This window comes from Uloborus diversus, chromosome 7 (genome assembly GCF_026930045.1).
Source record: "Uloborus diversus isolate 005 chromosome 7, Udiv.v.3.1, whole genome shotgun sequence".
NCBI classification, from domain to species: Eukaryota; Metazoa; Arthropoda; class Arachnida; order Araneae; family Uloboridae; genus Uloborus; species Uloborus diversus.
The window spans coordinates 139,051,636-139,066,563 of NC_072737.1; positions in this window are offsets into that span (position 1 = coordinate 139,051,636).

The following is a 14,928-nucleotide window of genomic DNA, read 5'->3' on the forward strand; positions in this document are numbered from 1 at the left end:
TGTGTATGTATGCGTGTAGGTGTGTGTATGTATGCGTGTAGGTGTGTGTATGTATGCGTGTAGGTGTGTGTATGTATGCGTGTAGGTGTGTGTATGTATGCGTGTAGGTGTGTGTATGTATGCGTGTAGGTGTGTGTATGTATGCGTGTAGGTGTGTGCGTAGAATATGGACGCAACCTGGAGACGGTTTTCGCAAGAGGCTCAGCATCGTGAGGCCGGTCGACGCGACGGTGGTGCTGGCAGAGGGTGCTGGTGGGAAAATAAAATCATAGGAACGCCAAAAACAGTCAAGTGAGAACAATAAGCAATCGTGATTGCTCAAAAATTGCATTCTGACATTTTGATTTCAAACTATGTGTTTCGCCATCACGAGTTGCAACAGCATCCTAGTATGATTCTATAAACGGCTCCTGTTGGCCAATGAGTTGGAAGGCCCCGCTAAGATGGGCTTCATGGGTCTTTTGGTCAATCAGACCCTGTCCCGATGGTTATGCAGAAGAGAACCCAAGGACGGAAAAAAGGGAGGGGCAATGGGGGCGATCGCCCCACCCTTAAGGGACCCTGCATTGGTAAATTTTTCAAATTTAAGTTTTAAAATACAAGTGTAGGTCATTTTTGACGTCATTTAGGAATATAATGGTGTTCGAATCTCCGTTCTGGAATTTTTTTTTGGAATTTAAGTTTCAAAAGAGCTATTTCAAACGATCTTTGGTGATGTTAGGAGGACGAGTTTGGAGGCCTTCTTCCGGGTATTTAGCAAAATTTTAGTCTTATTGATGTGATTATAGACGTTTCAGGTAAAATGTCTATTATCAGGTAAATCTATAATTATAATTCAGGTAAAATCTATAATTCAGGTAAAATCTATAATTCAGGTAAAATCTATAATTCAGTTAAATGTCTATGTGGTAGTGCTGATGGAAAAAATGAGTTCAATGATTTTTCTTCCGGCAATTTTTGAAAATGAAGTTTTTTTTAAAAAAAAAAGGGCAACTTTAGACGATCTTCGATCATGTTGGGAGAGGGGGTTACGAAAAATTTCCCGAAATTACTATAAAATTGAAGTTCTAAATCGCGATTTTATAATAACTCTCTCTAGGGGAAAGGAATGGGTTCAGAGGCCTCTTGGGATATCTCTCTATATTTTAGCTGTGTTAGATATAAATGATATTGTACCCCCCCCCCCAAAAAAAAAATTGTGTAAATTAGAGACGTAGTAGAGGTAAGCTAAAAAATCAACCGCCCCCTTCTTGAACAATTTCTGGATCCGTCCTTGAGAGAACAGTAAAGAGGCTATTGAAAATTCTGCGTGCAATGTGAGTAGGGCTTCTACAAACATTTACAACGGGGCTTCCAAGCAGTTGGCGCCACTACGGTGCCCTGGTCTTGCTACTCTTGACCAAAAGGTTTATTGACGTCAAACTCAGGGCCGCCGAGAAGTTACGTCTCAACTATAAGTCAGAAACTATAGACCAGACTGAGAATTTGAATAGTGTAGATGTAGACTAAAGTTCAAGCGGATTAGGCGGGACCCACCTTGGCTCTATGCGGCCCTGTTAACTGTATGATTAAAAACAAAACGATATAAATGAAACAAATATATATCGTGTATATTCCCTATACAAATTTACAATATACATCGGATCTCGACCATATCTGGTATGGAGGTACTTGGGCACCCGAGGAGGAACGTAGTGGAGTTTCCAAAAGGCCGAAAAAGTACCGAACTGTTCGAATTTTTGGGTCCGAAAATGGCATTAAATGGATATTTCTACCCGAAATAATTATCCGACCAGTTCGATTTTAGCACTATTCGAAAGCCCGCGTTAAATACCTCTAGAGTACATTTATTTCCTTCGAATTATTAAAAAAAAAAAAAAAAAAAAAAAAAAAAAAAACAAGGCTGTAAAATCACCAGAAGAACAGTTAAGCATTTTTAAGCCTCATGGAACAACATTTTCATGTCGGAAAATTGTCGTTTGTGCGATCTCATTTTAAATTGAATCGGCAGATTTAAGAAGGGAATAAAGACCAAAAATGTTTTTTTTTTTTTTTTTTTTGCAGTCTAAAATATCTTCTGGTTTCAATCTACATGTGGGTAGTAAGAAATAAACATTCCCTTGAGATAGTTATAGAGCTTTGAATTTTACGTCAGATGTAAGAAAGAAACAAATCCCGGAATTATTTCCTTCTTAGAACTTATAATTAATTCGTCCGCTTGGTTGCAGCACGAGTAGTTACTCCAAGTTAACCAATTGAAAAAACTATTTTAAATGTTTATTATATGATCGTTCGTTGTTAGTTTACAAAACGTCTGTTTTCTCATTGTGTCAAAGTCTATATCGTTTTTTTCCATCAAAGTGTGATTAATTATTTATTATTAACTTATTTACTACAACAATGGCATCAGGAGATTCCGATGAAGTGTCTGAATGTTTGTGGTTTCCACAACGGAAAAGTGGTGTTCGTAACATTGATAAAACGGAGACATTCACAATTTCGAAAAACAGACATTTAGTATATGAATCTTCAACTGCAGGGTATGTAACTACTTGTGAGTTCATTTATGGCCCTGTCAAAAGAAGTTTCCTCTTACAAAAACAAGAACTGATGTGAAATTCCCCACGGATCCAGCTTACAATGCTAAACTTGCAATAAATTCTAAAAAATTGGATGATCTGAAAAAATTCTTTGTTACATTCCAGACAAAAAGAAACCATTTAACGACGTCATGGTGACTTTGTGCTTGGTCTGCTACATCTTACCAGGATGAAGATAACCTGTATGATTGATTTAGTGTTTTTTTCTTTATAATTTAATTTTTACCTTCTCATAATTTAACTTGTTCACTTTTGTAACTTGCAATGAAATAAAGTAATAATTTCTAATTTCCAAAGTTGTTTGCTTTTTTTATCCGATAAATGTCATTAGTTTTAAGAAGGAAATAAATCCAACAACTTCTACCAGATCTATAAAAATTCTAAATAATTCCAACATTTTTTTCACGATACTACATTACACTTAACCCAGCTCTCAAACCCATGTATAAAGCCGGAAGATATTGAATGAAATCTACGAAACTTAGTTTTTTTAATTTCCTAAAAATTTGATTTTTGGGCTTATTCCCTTTTCAAACCTGCCGATTCAATTAGCGTGAATAAAACCATTCAGAAGATTGCCACTTCTTTTTTCTCAAATGTGACTTTTTTTTTTTTTTGAGCAATCACGATTGCTTATTGTTCTCACTTGACTGTTTTTGGCGTTCCTATGATTTTATTTTTCCACCAGCACCCTCCGCAGCATCACCCCCCGTCGACCGGTTCCTCACGATGCTGCATCTCTAGCGTAAATCGTCTCCAGGTTTCCTCAATATCCTATACTTACACGCATACATACACGCACCTACACACATATACACCTACACACATACATACATACACAAACAAACACACACCTACCCACATACTCATGCCTGGACACAAATACACATACCTACACACATACGCATACCCCCTACCCCCCCCCCCTCCACATACAAACACACACGCCTACATATACACACACTCGTGATTGCGAAAAACATAATTTGAATTCAAGATGACAAAAATCAAATTATTATTTTTTTGTTTTGTTTTGCGGTAAAAATTTCCCCTTTTGATTAACTTGGCGATTTATCTTTTTTTTTTTTTTTGTACTGTCAGCAGAAGATAAGCCAGGATTTTAATTGAATTAATGGAGGGTTGCGTTTAATTTACTCGGGAATTCGATTTGCCATTTTCTTTCTTCAAGAAAGTTTATTTTGACGGTAAATTTTCAGTGTTTTTTCTTCTCTAATTGAAACCATATTGTTGAACATGCGTCATTTCACATAAATTTTATTTTCGAGGTAGACCGTCCCAAGCCGGGCAATGCAGTTAGTGTAGAAACAAATATTTTTAATGCAGGACTTTTATCAAAATACTTGGAAAAAGGTTTACTAACTCTACGCATTCCAGAATCTTTATAAGATCATCTCTTTTGGCGATCAAGTCCTTCTCAAAAATCGCTTTTGCCAATAGAAGCCTTATTCGCAGGATATTAGTGTCACCCAGGACATTTTCTTGCATTTTCAGCAATGTTTTCAAAGCCTGTGATTGTTCTTCATCCAGTCTTTCACCTGGAAAGAGTTTTACAAAATTTAAACGCTTTATAAATTACAATCATCCTCATATATATATATATATATATATATATATATATATATATATATTCTAGAGCCGCTATATAAATAGGCCGACGCATCAGCTAAGTTTAGCCACTTTGGATCGGATTTTTCATTGTTAGGGTTACTGGAGCCAAGTTTCGAGTTTTAGCAAACTGACCAAAAATAATAATTTAATAAACAATTCACGTGTCGCCGATAACCATGGGAAAAAGTATTTTAATTTTGAAATTAATTTTTTGGGCTTTCCTCTTTCAATAAATTTGCAATAAATTAAAAAAATTGTAGGGTATTTGAACTATTATTTGCCTTGCATGAAAATTAAAAAAAAATAAAACAAAAGACTAACAGTTTTTTGTAACATGTTTATTTGCGATTTACTATTACAAGATATAATATACTAATTCGTCTGAAATAGAGCATTTTGAGAATGTTTCAATAAAATGATCTTTATTAATGGACAGATTTAATAAAAATGTTTTGAACCATTCGCTGTTGCAATATAGGAACCCATTTTTGGTTGGCGGGAAATAAAACAGCTGACAAAACCGTGCCGGACTCTAGTGAGTTCGGTTTTGAGAGTTTTTGACTCGGGCGGGCTCGGATTTTGACACGAGACAATATCTCCGGGCTCGGTTTACAAATTTTCGGGTTCGGGCGTGCTCGAGCTTCCAAAAATGAGCCAGAACTCATCTCTACTGTGTATAGGGGCCTTAGCCCGTTCACTGATCGAGTAACGTTCTGACGAAAAATGAAACTCGCGCCATAGCACGTGTGCCAGCAACATTTAATTTTTGAAGCTCCAAAGATTCAGTAAGTTATTTATAATTTGATAATATGTTTCGGCAATGTTTGACATACAGAAGAATTAGGGTTGTTCAAAAATACATGTAAAAAAAAAAAAGAGTTTCTCCTAGATAACAGGACACCCCTCAATATTCTTAGACTTGTGTACAGCAATATACTTGGAGAGTTCTAGCTCCTTATTTTAACTGAAAGAGGTGCTCAACCCCCACTCCAAACTTCATAAGTATGGGGAGGGGGTTAAAAAAACATTGAATTGAAAAAAAAATGCTACATATTAATTATACACGAGTAATATGCATATATTTTGCAATAAAACAATTATTTACAAAAAGAAAAAAGCAGCTGGGGATATTAAATGTTTCTAAATTTGTGGCATTTTCTATGCTACGACTAATGTTAAATTACGGGGCCATTGAGCACACTCTTAAAATTTGAGTAAGAAGATAAAACTGTACAGTAGGGTGGAACGAAAATGACCTTAATTTTTTTTTTCAATTTTTTTGGTTTGCCGTAGGGGGGGAAGTTGTCATTTAAGTTTAAAAAGTAGAAGAAATTTCATTGCTTTACTACAACATCTTTAGGTGCCGCAACGAGCTTCAAGTTTGATAATAACCGAAATTTCCATTTAACAATGAAATTCCTTTTTATGCTTTCCTACTATATATAACGGCACAAAATATGACAGTAAATACATTTTTTAAGCATTACATTATGAAAAAAATATTAATTACAAAATACAGTTTAAAAAAAAATCATTATCTTTACTAACAATAAAGCTGAAAGTCTGTCTGGAGATCTAGATCTCTGTCTGGATCTCTGTGACGCGCATAGCGCCTAGACCGTTCGGTCGATTTTCATGAAATTTGGCACAAAGTTACTTTGTAGCATGGGGGAGGGGGGGTGTACCTCGAAGCGATTTTTCGAAAATTCGATTTTGTTCTTTTTCTATTCCAATTTAAATCAAAGATGGACGACTAAATTACCAAGCTGTCATAACGTGGAACCGTAACATGGGCAAGTCAATTAGCGAGAAATTCTTCTTACATTATTTGTAAATATACAAGCAAACCAAATGACCTTTTAATTTTTCTACAACGGGCAAAGCCGTGCGGGTATCACTAGTATACTATAAAAGACATTAACAATTCTAACAATCCATTTTTTACCATTTAAAGTATTCTTAATGATTGTAAATAAATGGTTAAACCTGTATGATGTTTGTGTCTACTTCTTTGACACATTAAAGTGTTTTTCTTTTTTTGTACCAAATAACTCTTTTTTCCAAATAACTCTTGAGTCAGTTTTGCGTCTCCGGCGACTGAACCATACTTTTTAAGAGCCGCTTAGGGGTTACAATTTTCACTTTGAAGGATTCACTAGACAAATGTTTTACTAAGGGGGGTTCAGTTATTTCATTTTCATCCCATGAGATCAAATCGATGTAATCTTTGGCAGCAAAAACTATTTGTCGATTTTTAAACTTCTTAACCCCGCCTCTACTTTGTGTTCTTGCATTCAACATACGTCGTAATCAAAGTTCTCTTACATTTCTACGCTCTTTGCTCATAACATAGCCAAATGGAGATTTTCTGTTGCATCAAAATACCCATTTCTTTATATAACCCGGTCTATAATGTTCTTAAAATCATGAGAGAGATATCGTGAATGTAAGATACGTTCAAATAAATGTTTAGAGCCGTAAGTATGAGAAGGTTTTAATTCGATGTTAAACCACACAGGAGCATACGCATTGCCCACTTGATCCATACAAGAAATGGATCCTTTCTTGAAAAGGTATGAATGAATAATGATTACTATTAATATATTTCAGTATTATTATTTGTTACAAACAATTTTAGCGAGATGCCACGCCCATATAAAGGAAACTATACTTTACTGCACTTTAACAATGTACTGAGTCAGAGTCTTGAGATTTTCAGTCGGATTTTTAGTTGCCACGTACAATCGAAATATACGGTTTGCAAATGTAAGTCATCTGGAGTGGGGAAGTTTTCCCAGGTTCCTTGAAGATAAATCTAGTGAGCAAGTCCCACTTTATGTAGTCACGTACATATCCAATTCATATTTGTGATCGGTACTTATGTCCTGTATGTTCTCAAAAAGAAGGTTATTTTCAATAGGTAAGGAAGTAACCACCGGAAGATTAGAACAGGTTTCCAGCTGTTGACCTATTTTGTCTTTAAATTCGTTTGATTCTTTTGTTTTACCATCTAAGAATCCATTAGGCTTCTATTCCTCTTGTCTCAAAGAAGCTCAACCAAATGTAATCTATTCTGGAAACTGAAAAGCCATGTATATTTCACTTACAGAAAGATCTTTTCCATCCGCACTTTTTCGGCCGTGTCTAATAAAACAGTAGCATTTCATTGCATCTTCGTAAGTAAGTAGTAAAACTTCATTGAAATCGCTAAAGATTTCAAAAATAGGACATTCTGATGTTTGTCTCGTCTGCACTTGTTTAGACTGACCCATTGCAACTCACAACAATGAAGTATCTTACCAACAAACGAAATTTTACGTTACTCACTAACTCAACTCGACAAAGAAATTGACACTTGATCTGAGCTTGGCTCCACTCACACAAATCACTGCTGACCAGCCCCGCCCCATTTAAACATCCGCTGCTGCAATGACTCAAGCTCCCATGCATATGCCAGTGCATTCGGCAAAAAGTGCGTTTTTGCGAAACTTGCTTTGCTCTTACGGCACCTTAAAACATAATCCGAACATCCAAAAAAAAAGTTATTGTGCGACCTGTTGAGCATAAAAATTGCTTTTCGGCAGCATTTGAAGCATAAAGATAAATTTGAAATTTTTTTTTAAAAAATTTAAAATGTAGCAAAAATTGCAATTTTGCATACCTTTATGCTCTTTGCGGCACCTCAAGACGTGCTTCAATATTTTTCATATTTTTTTTACATCTTGTTTGCATGAAAAGGCAACTTTTCCGCACTACGGCAAATTGAAAATCAGAAACTTTTTTTTTTCGTTCCACCCTACTGTACAGCATAATACTATTAGTAAGTCTAAAAAAAAATAGGGCGTGTCCTGCAGAGCCGCGCCGTCCCTATGTGCAAGGTCGTGCGGAGCACGACGATGCCAGGGTCTAAAAGGCGCCAAGCTCCACCAACCAAAAAAATAAAATTGAATTTTTCATTATATCTAATAGTTCCGGTGAAATTATAATGCTCATTAAAACAAGCAATCCTCCTCGCTGCCTATCTAAAAAGAAAAATTATTGCATTGTAGCGCCTAAACATGTTATTTAAAAGCGCAATCGTTTACAGTGAAGACATGATGCTAATTAATGCATACTTATGCATTTTTCTTCCTAGTTGAAGCTGTGAATGCTATTTCGGTATGTCTATAATTTCACACGGTTGAGCATACGAAGCAGCGCAAGAAATTTGTTATTCCCCATTTTGGTTCTGACAGTGAATGTGGTCTTTTATAATTTGTGCGATATGTCTGTGATTTTAACTATTGTTCGTGGTAATTACATTTTACCGTATATTTTTATTTTATCATACACAAAAAAATACGGTACGCACATTTGCATATCATAATACACATATATTATAGACAATAATTAAGGATAATATTTTAGTTCCGAAAAGTAACGATTTGACCATGTTTACTCGATTCCCCCACCCCCTTTTTCTTCAACTATTTATGCATTAAGTTAAAGAAAAAGCTTTGGACAATGTATTTGTTTCAGATATTAGATTCAATGCCTTTTTAACGATTCCGGTATTTAGAATTTTTCGTTTTACCGGCAAGTTTCAGATTTTAAAGTGGAATATTCTATACAATATTATCCTTCAATTTAGAAATATAAACAGTACCCTCCTGCTCCGTGGCGCAACCAGAGGGGAGGGGGGGGGGTCAACAGAACACCCCTCTGGTTCTCCACCCCATGCCCCCTCCCCTCCAGAATGCTGGGTTGAATGTTTTTCAAAAATATTCTTTATTATGGAAGATAATTAAAAAACGCGTCTTTGGAAGTGATTTTAATAAGAAAAAATAATTATGTTGGGGTAAAACTTTAAAATTTTTAGAAAGAAATCTTAGAATTAAAAGGTTTTAATTGTTACAGCTAACTGGTCAGCTACTCATCCCCCTCCGTCCTATTTTTCTTGCTTTTTTCTGCATTTCTCTTTATTTTCAGACGAACTAGAAAAATGATAAAGTCTTAAAATGCTACTACTCCGAATCTTCCCCTCCTCCTCCCCCTCCCACGAAAGCATTACGGAGCATCTCAAATTTTGTTTCCAGATCTTCAATTTCGCAAATTTCCAAGGAAAGCCCCGAATACCGAACATCATCACTTGGAACTGCATTCGAAAATAGTCTAAAATTGCGTTTTTGGAGCTTCAATTTCGGAAGATTGCTGGCCCTAATGTTACCTAATATGGTCTAACAATCGCGTTTTTAAAATTTCAATTTCAAAAAATATTCGGGCTACGGCCTTTGAACCGCCTTTCTTTAATATCATAAAAAAATAGGTTTTTCAAACATGACTTACGAAAAATTTAGGGGAAGCCTCTGAACCTCTTCAACCAATCTCAGAATATTGCTTAAGTTTTTAGGACTTTAATTTTTTTAAATTTTCCAGGGGGGGGGGAGCTTTAGAATCCCCTTCTTGTAAAAGTCTTCAAAGTTGCCAACAATTGCGTTTTGGGAAGTTCAATTTCAAAAAAATTGGAGAGGAGAGAAGGGGAATTAATTTCTATCTGTTTTTCAAAAAGAAAAAAACTTCGGGTGGAATCCCAGAGTTCCATCTCTTGTTCTAACGTCAAGAAATATGGCCTTTAATCGCATTTTAAGGCTTCAACTTCTACAAATTTCAACGGAGCCCCTTGTACCCTTTTTCCCTGTAACACCACCGTTCGTTTAAAATTGCGTTTTTAAAACTACAAATTTCAAAAATTTTCCGGGCCATGAACCCTTCTTTTTAGCAGAGATTTATCTTTCAATGTGCCCCCCAAATCTGTTTTCCATTTGCACCACTGCCCCTGTTGTCATGTTTTGACAGTCATAAAAGTTTTATTAATTATGCACCACTTAGAGATCAGATAAATATTCAAAGTGGCGTTAACTTCGATGTTTAAAATATTTTTCTTTTCCAAAACGCATTATTAGCATATCAGAGGAGCTGCTGAACTCGAAATAATTTCGAGATATGAAGTAAAAACGTACACTATATTCCAAAGTTAATATTGACACATTTTTTATATGAATTAAATGCCAAACGTATTTTTTTCCATTTTGTATTTGTCTACAAAACCTCCCTCCAGGTGTTAACTATATTTTCCCTTAACGTCAGAGCATAGAGGCGCTCACGAGACATTTGCACGACGGCGCCGATCAGGCTTGGCGCGGCCCTGGTGTCCTGCACTCCAGCTAAAAAAAGTTTTTTTGAGTTCTTCATTTTGACAAGGCTGAACTCGATCCGGTAACCTAACTGTTTTACTGTTAATGTAATTTTAGGAGCTTGAAGAAATGAAAAAACGATCAACAATCAACGCTGTTTCTTGGAGTTTGAGGGTTAATCCACTGGAGTTAGAGTTAAAATTCCAGCTATCAAAATATCACCAAACAGGCAATTGTATCATTCAAATGTAGAAGTAATTTTCACCCGCCATATCTTGACGGCGATTTTCTAGTAACATCATAATTATTGTACTCTCGATCGTCTGCGCTCTTCAATATTGGTACTTCAACTACTTCTAAACACATTTTCAAAAAAACTATTACTAAAAAAATTATGCACGGCTTTTGTTGCATAAAAAGCAGCAAATCAACTGCTCCCCGACACAGAAAGGAAGGCGGTTATACAGGTAAGTTTGTCGAGTCTGTATCTGTCTGTGGCACTATAGCGCCAAAACGGATGGAATTTTGAAAAAAATGCGACTTATGCCCTTTCTGCAATAATCGATTCACTTGCGAATGCCAAAGAACGCGATCTGATTAGAAGTTTTCATTTCTTCCGAATACAAAAAACGATGCGGTCTAATTAGAAGTTTTCATATAATCCGAATACAAAAATGATTTTAAATCGTTGGAAGTCGTATGATACCTGATAGCAAATGTTGCGGACTCGTTAGAAGTTTTCATATAGTATCACCCGTTTACAAAGGATGCGGTTTGATTAGACAATTTGATGTCACTCAAAAAAACAAACGGAGCGACGAATTAGAAGTTTTGATATGACTCTCGAATGCAAAAGATGCTGCCTAGCTAGAAGTTTTGATGTGACTCTTGAATGCAAAGGATGCTGTCTGCTTACCAGTTTTGATGTCACCTCAAGAACACGTCAAAAGGGGAATTGAGAAATTTTGATATCATCCTAAAACTAATGATGCTACCTGGTATCACGAGATTACAAATGGCGAAGCAGTTCGTTCTCCGCTAAGGAAAATCCTAATGTTAAAGTGAAAATTCTTCAGAGGAGAAAGTACTCCCATTAAGAGACAAGGCAACTATCATAACACTGTTAAAAACAGAGGTTCCAGGCGAGTGAATATATTCACCCTAAGGTGAATGTATGGTGTCTAAGGGTGCCATGCAGGCCAGGAAATAGAGTTAGGGGTGTACATAATACAGGGAAGTGAAGAGGAGGATCTACAGTAGAAATCAGTATGAGTGCCATTTTTCTCTCCGTAGGTTTTTTTCTTTTCACCCCCGCTGCCTATTTTTTAAAAGGTGCCTATTTTTCACTCTAGTAAGCGGTACCATTTCGGCTCCATATTAGGTGCCGCTGATGCTGCAAGCGTTTCCCCCCCCCCCCCCCGAAAGGTGCCAAACGCAACCTGTAATTTTAACAGTGAATGACAGCGAGAACGCTGCAAGTGCAGATGACTTAGTAAACCAAGTTTCTGAAAGTGATATTTCAGCGAATCACTTATAATCCACAAGCCACAATTACAATCTAATGAAATTGGAATAAAAATATAGGCGTACATTCAATATTTACATACCACCATTGTTCCAAAAAGCTGATAATTTTTCTAAAGCTAATTCAGTGCACTCTAAAACACCAAAAGCTCTCGTCCGATCCACAATTCTGGTCAAAGGTGAATCCTAGTGGAAGACATAAGGCAGTATAATTGCACCAAGAAATGATGTCACGATATTATATCAGATTCATTTTACATTACAATTGAGAACTAATTTATCAAGAGGGAACATATCCATTTTCCAAAAACGTTCAGGAGGTGAGAAAAACGATTAGGGTAAGAGCAAAATACAGTGGACTCGATCTGAACACTCCCTAATGCGAACTAGAAATGAGACGGGCTCAGCCCGAGTCCGACAGCCCGAGCCCGAAGCGGGCTCGGGCTCTAAAACCGAAAATAGGTTTCGGGCTCGGGCTCAAGCACACATATTCAATTGCCAATCTCCATACAAATTCAAAGCAAATATACATTTTCCCACTGTGAGAAAATGAAAGGAACATTTAAATCACTTCAATCAATGTCAAATTCCCCCCCCCCCCAAAAAAAAAAAATATTAAAAAAAATTTATAATGTTTTTTTGGCAATTACTATTGCAATAGTCCATACAGTAATGCATTTGAAGTGGAGCATTTTAAGAAAATTTAGAAACTTCTGTTAATGAAGAACATTTGACGTAACATTTTTCATTAACAGAGAGATCATGTCAGACTGTAGAAGGCTTAGTTTTTGATACAAGAAAGTTTCCTTCGGACTCGGGCGGGCTCCGATTTTGGTCCGAGACAATATCATTCGGGCTCGGGCGGGCTCGGTTACAAATTTTCGGACTCGGGCGGGCCCGGGCTCTCAAAAATGAGCCCGAACTCATCTCTAATGCGAACACCCCGATATTCTGAACACATTTTAATGGTCCCGGTGAAACTCCATAGACTTAACATAGATTGACCTCTCTTTACTCTGAACGCCCTATAATATGAACACCCCAGTATTATGAACGCTATTTTGAATCCCCGTTCAATCTCTACCTCTATATACGGAACATGTTCACAATTGGTGCTCTGGAATTCCTTTGAATCAAATTGGAAAGCCTAACTCTATCCCAATGATAAAAGGGCATGAAGGGGGAAATGGAGAGAGGAAGAAGAAAAATGATTTTCCTGGATATTCCTGCATCACATAAAGCCATTCAACTGAGCAATATGAGCCTGAATTTCTGCCCCTGAACTGTATTTCAAGAATTCAACGATTGCATCAAGAAATATTCAAGACCTATTAGGTAAAATGCGGCTGAAGATCACTAGGTTCGTGTTATCATACTAGGAAAAATTTTTACTAGTATGATAGCACGAACTTTGCATGAGAATACACAATGCAAAAACAAATTAAGAAAAAAAAATTCTCTCCAGGTATTGTACCGAAGGCTGTATTGTAATATTTTATTGTTGAATGTTATGTAAAACTTTTTAAATTAAAAAAGTAAATGCAAGAGTTTAGGTCCTACTAAGTTGAATTAAACATTGCACTAGTTACAGATAAAACATTTAGCCCCTCTATCTCAGTAACTGCTATAGCTCACTAGGCAAAGTACTGACATAATACATTAACGCAATAGAATAAATATACATGCATTTTCCAGTCTCCCTTTATAATGAACACCCCCATAATCTGAACACTTTTGTTCGGTCCCATGAGTGTTCAGAATAGAGAGAGTCCACTGTAGCTTTATCAATTTTTCTGGGTACAGAATTGAGCACAAAAACACAGCAAATCATGGCCCAGAGTAAGAAATGTTTGTGTAAAAAAAAAAAACAATTAGATATCGCCATTTTAATTTCGGATATGTGCCCTTTTGAACAAAAACATTTCACCTTCTCATATTCTCTTATCGAAGTACATTCATGAATCTAAAAGTAGTGGATTAAAATTTGAGGATTTTGGACATGTGCTCCTTTGGATCTAAAAGTCTTCGTACTACAGATTCTTTCAGGATATGTCCCCTTTTGTTCAAAATAAAACGAGCAGAGAACGTATTTGTTACCTTTTGATCAAAAACCAAACTTTACCCTTAAATAAAATCGAGTTTTCCACCTTTGGAATACTTGAGAGTAAGTGACTTGATAAATGTCATCTGAAAGATTTAGGAAATGTCATAAAATGATTTTTTCTAAAAAATGAATATGTTCCCTTTTGATAAATTACTCCTCAATTATACTTAACGTGTGAAAGTTGGTGGAAAAACGTTTTCTTATTCGGTTAATATTCAGGTAAGGAAGTTGCAGTTTCGTGCGTAGTTAGCAAATTTATTATTTTCCTTTTCTTTTTTTCAAATTTTACATTTCGGACAAATTTTAAACTAAATTTGTCTGAAATGTAAAAAGGTTGTATAAAGCTTAGTCTGAACTCCATAAGACTCTTGTCTATCCTTTTTTTTATTGAACAGCCTGTCTAGTCAGTTCTATAGCTAATGCACCCTGCTAGGAAGCGTCAATCTTTGCTTTTTCAGCTAAAGACTTGTAATTACCCGATAGCCAAATTGCTTAAATCTGGTGCTGGTCACAAGTTTGTTTAAATTTTTATACTTCCATTCCAGCGAAGCAAACAGAACGCCCCGAGCTTTAATTTATGGGAGGGGAAAAATTTTCTTAATGTTCTGAATGAAATTCCAATTTTACCGAATGATAAAATAAGAACATGCATAGACAGAGCTGCCAACTGCTACGAAAAAAAATCTTAGTTTCTACGAACTGCAGCCTTGAACTACGAAGCTATGGAAATGGGCCAAAACCTTACGATTTTCTGTCTTTTTTAATCCTAAAAAATATTTCAACCGTTTCATGTAGTATCCATATTTAGATAATATTGCTTTTGTGCTTGGTAATTTTTCCCATTTTTCTTTAAAAATAAACATGAATTTCTCATAATACATGGTGAAGTGAGAAAGAT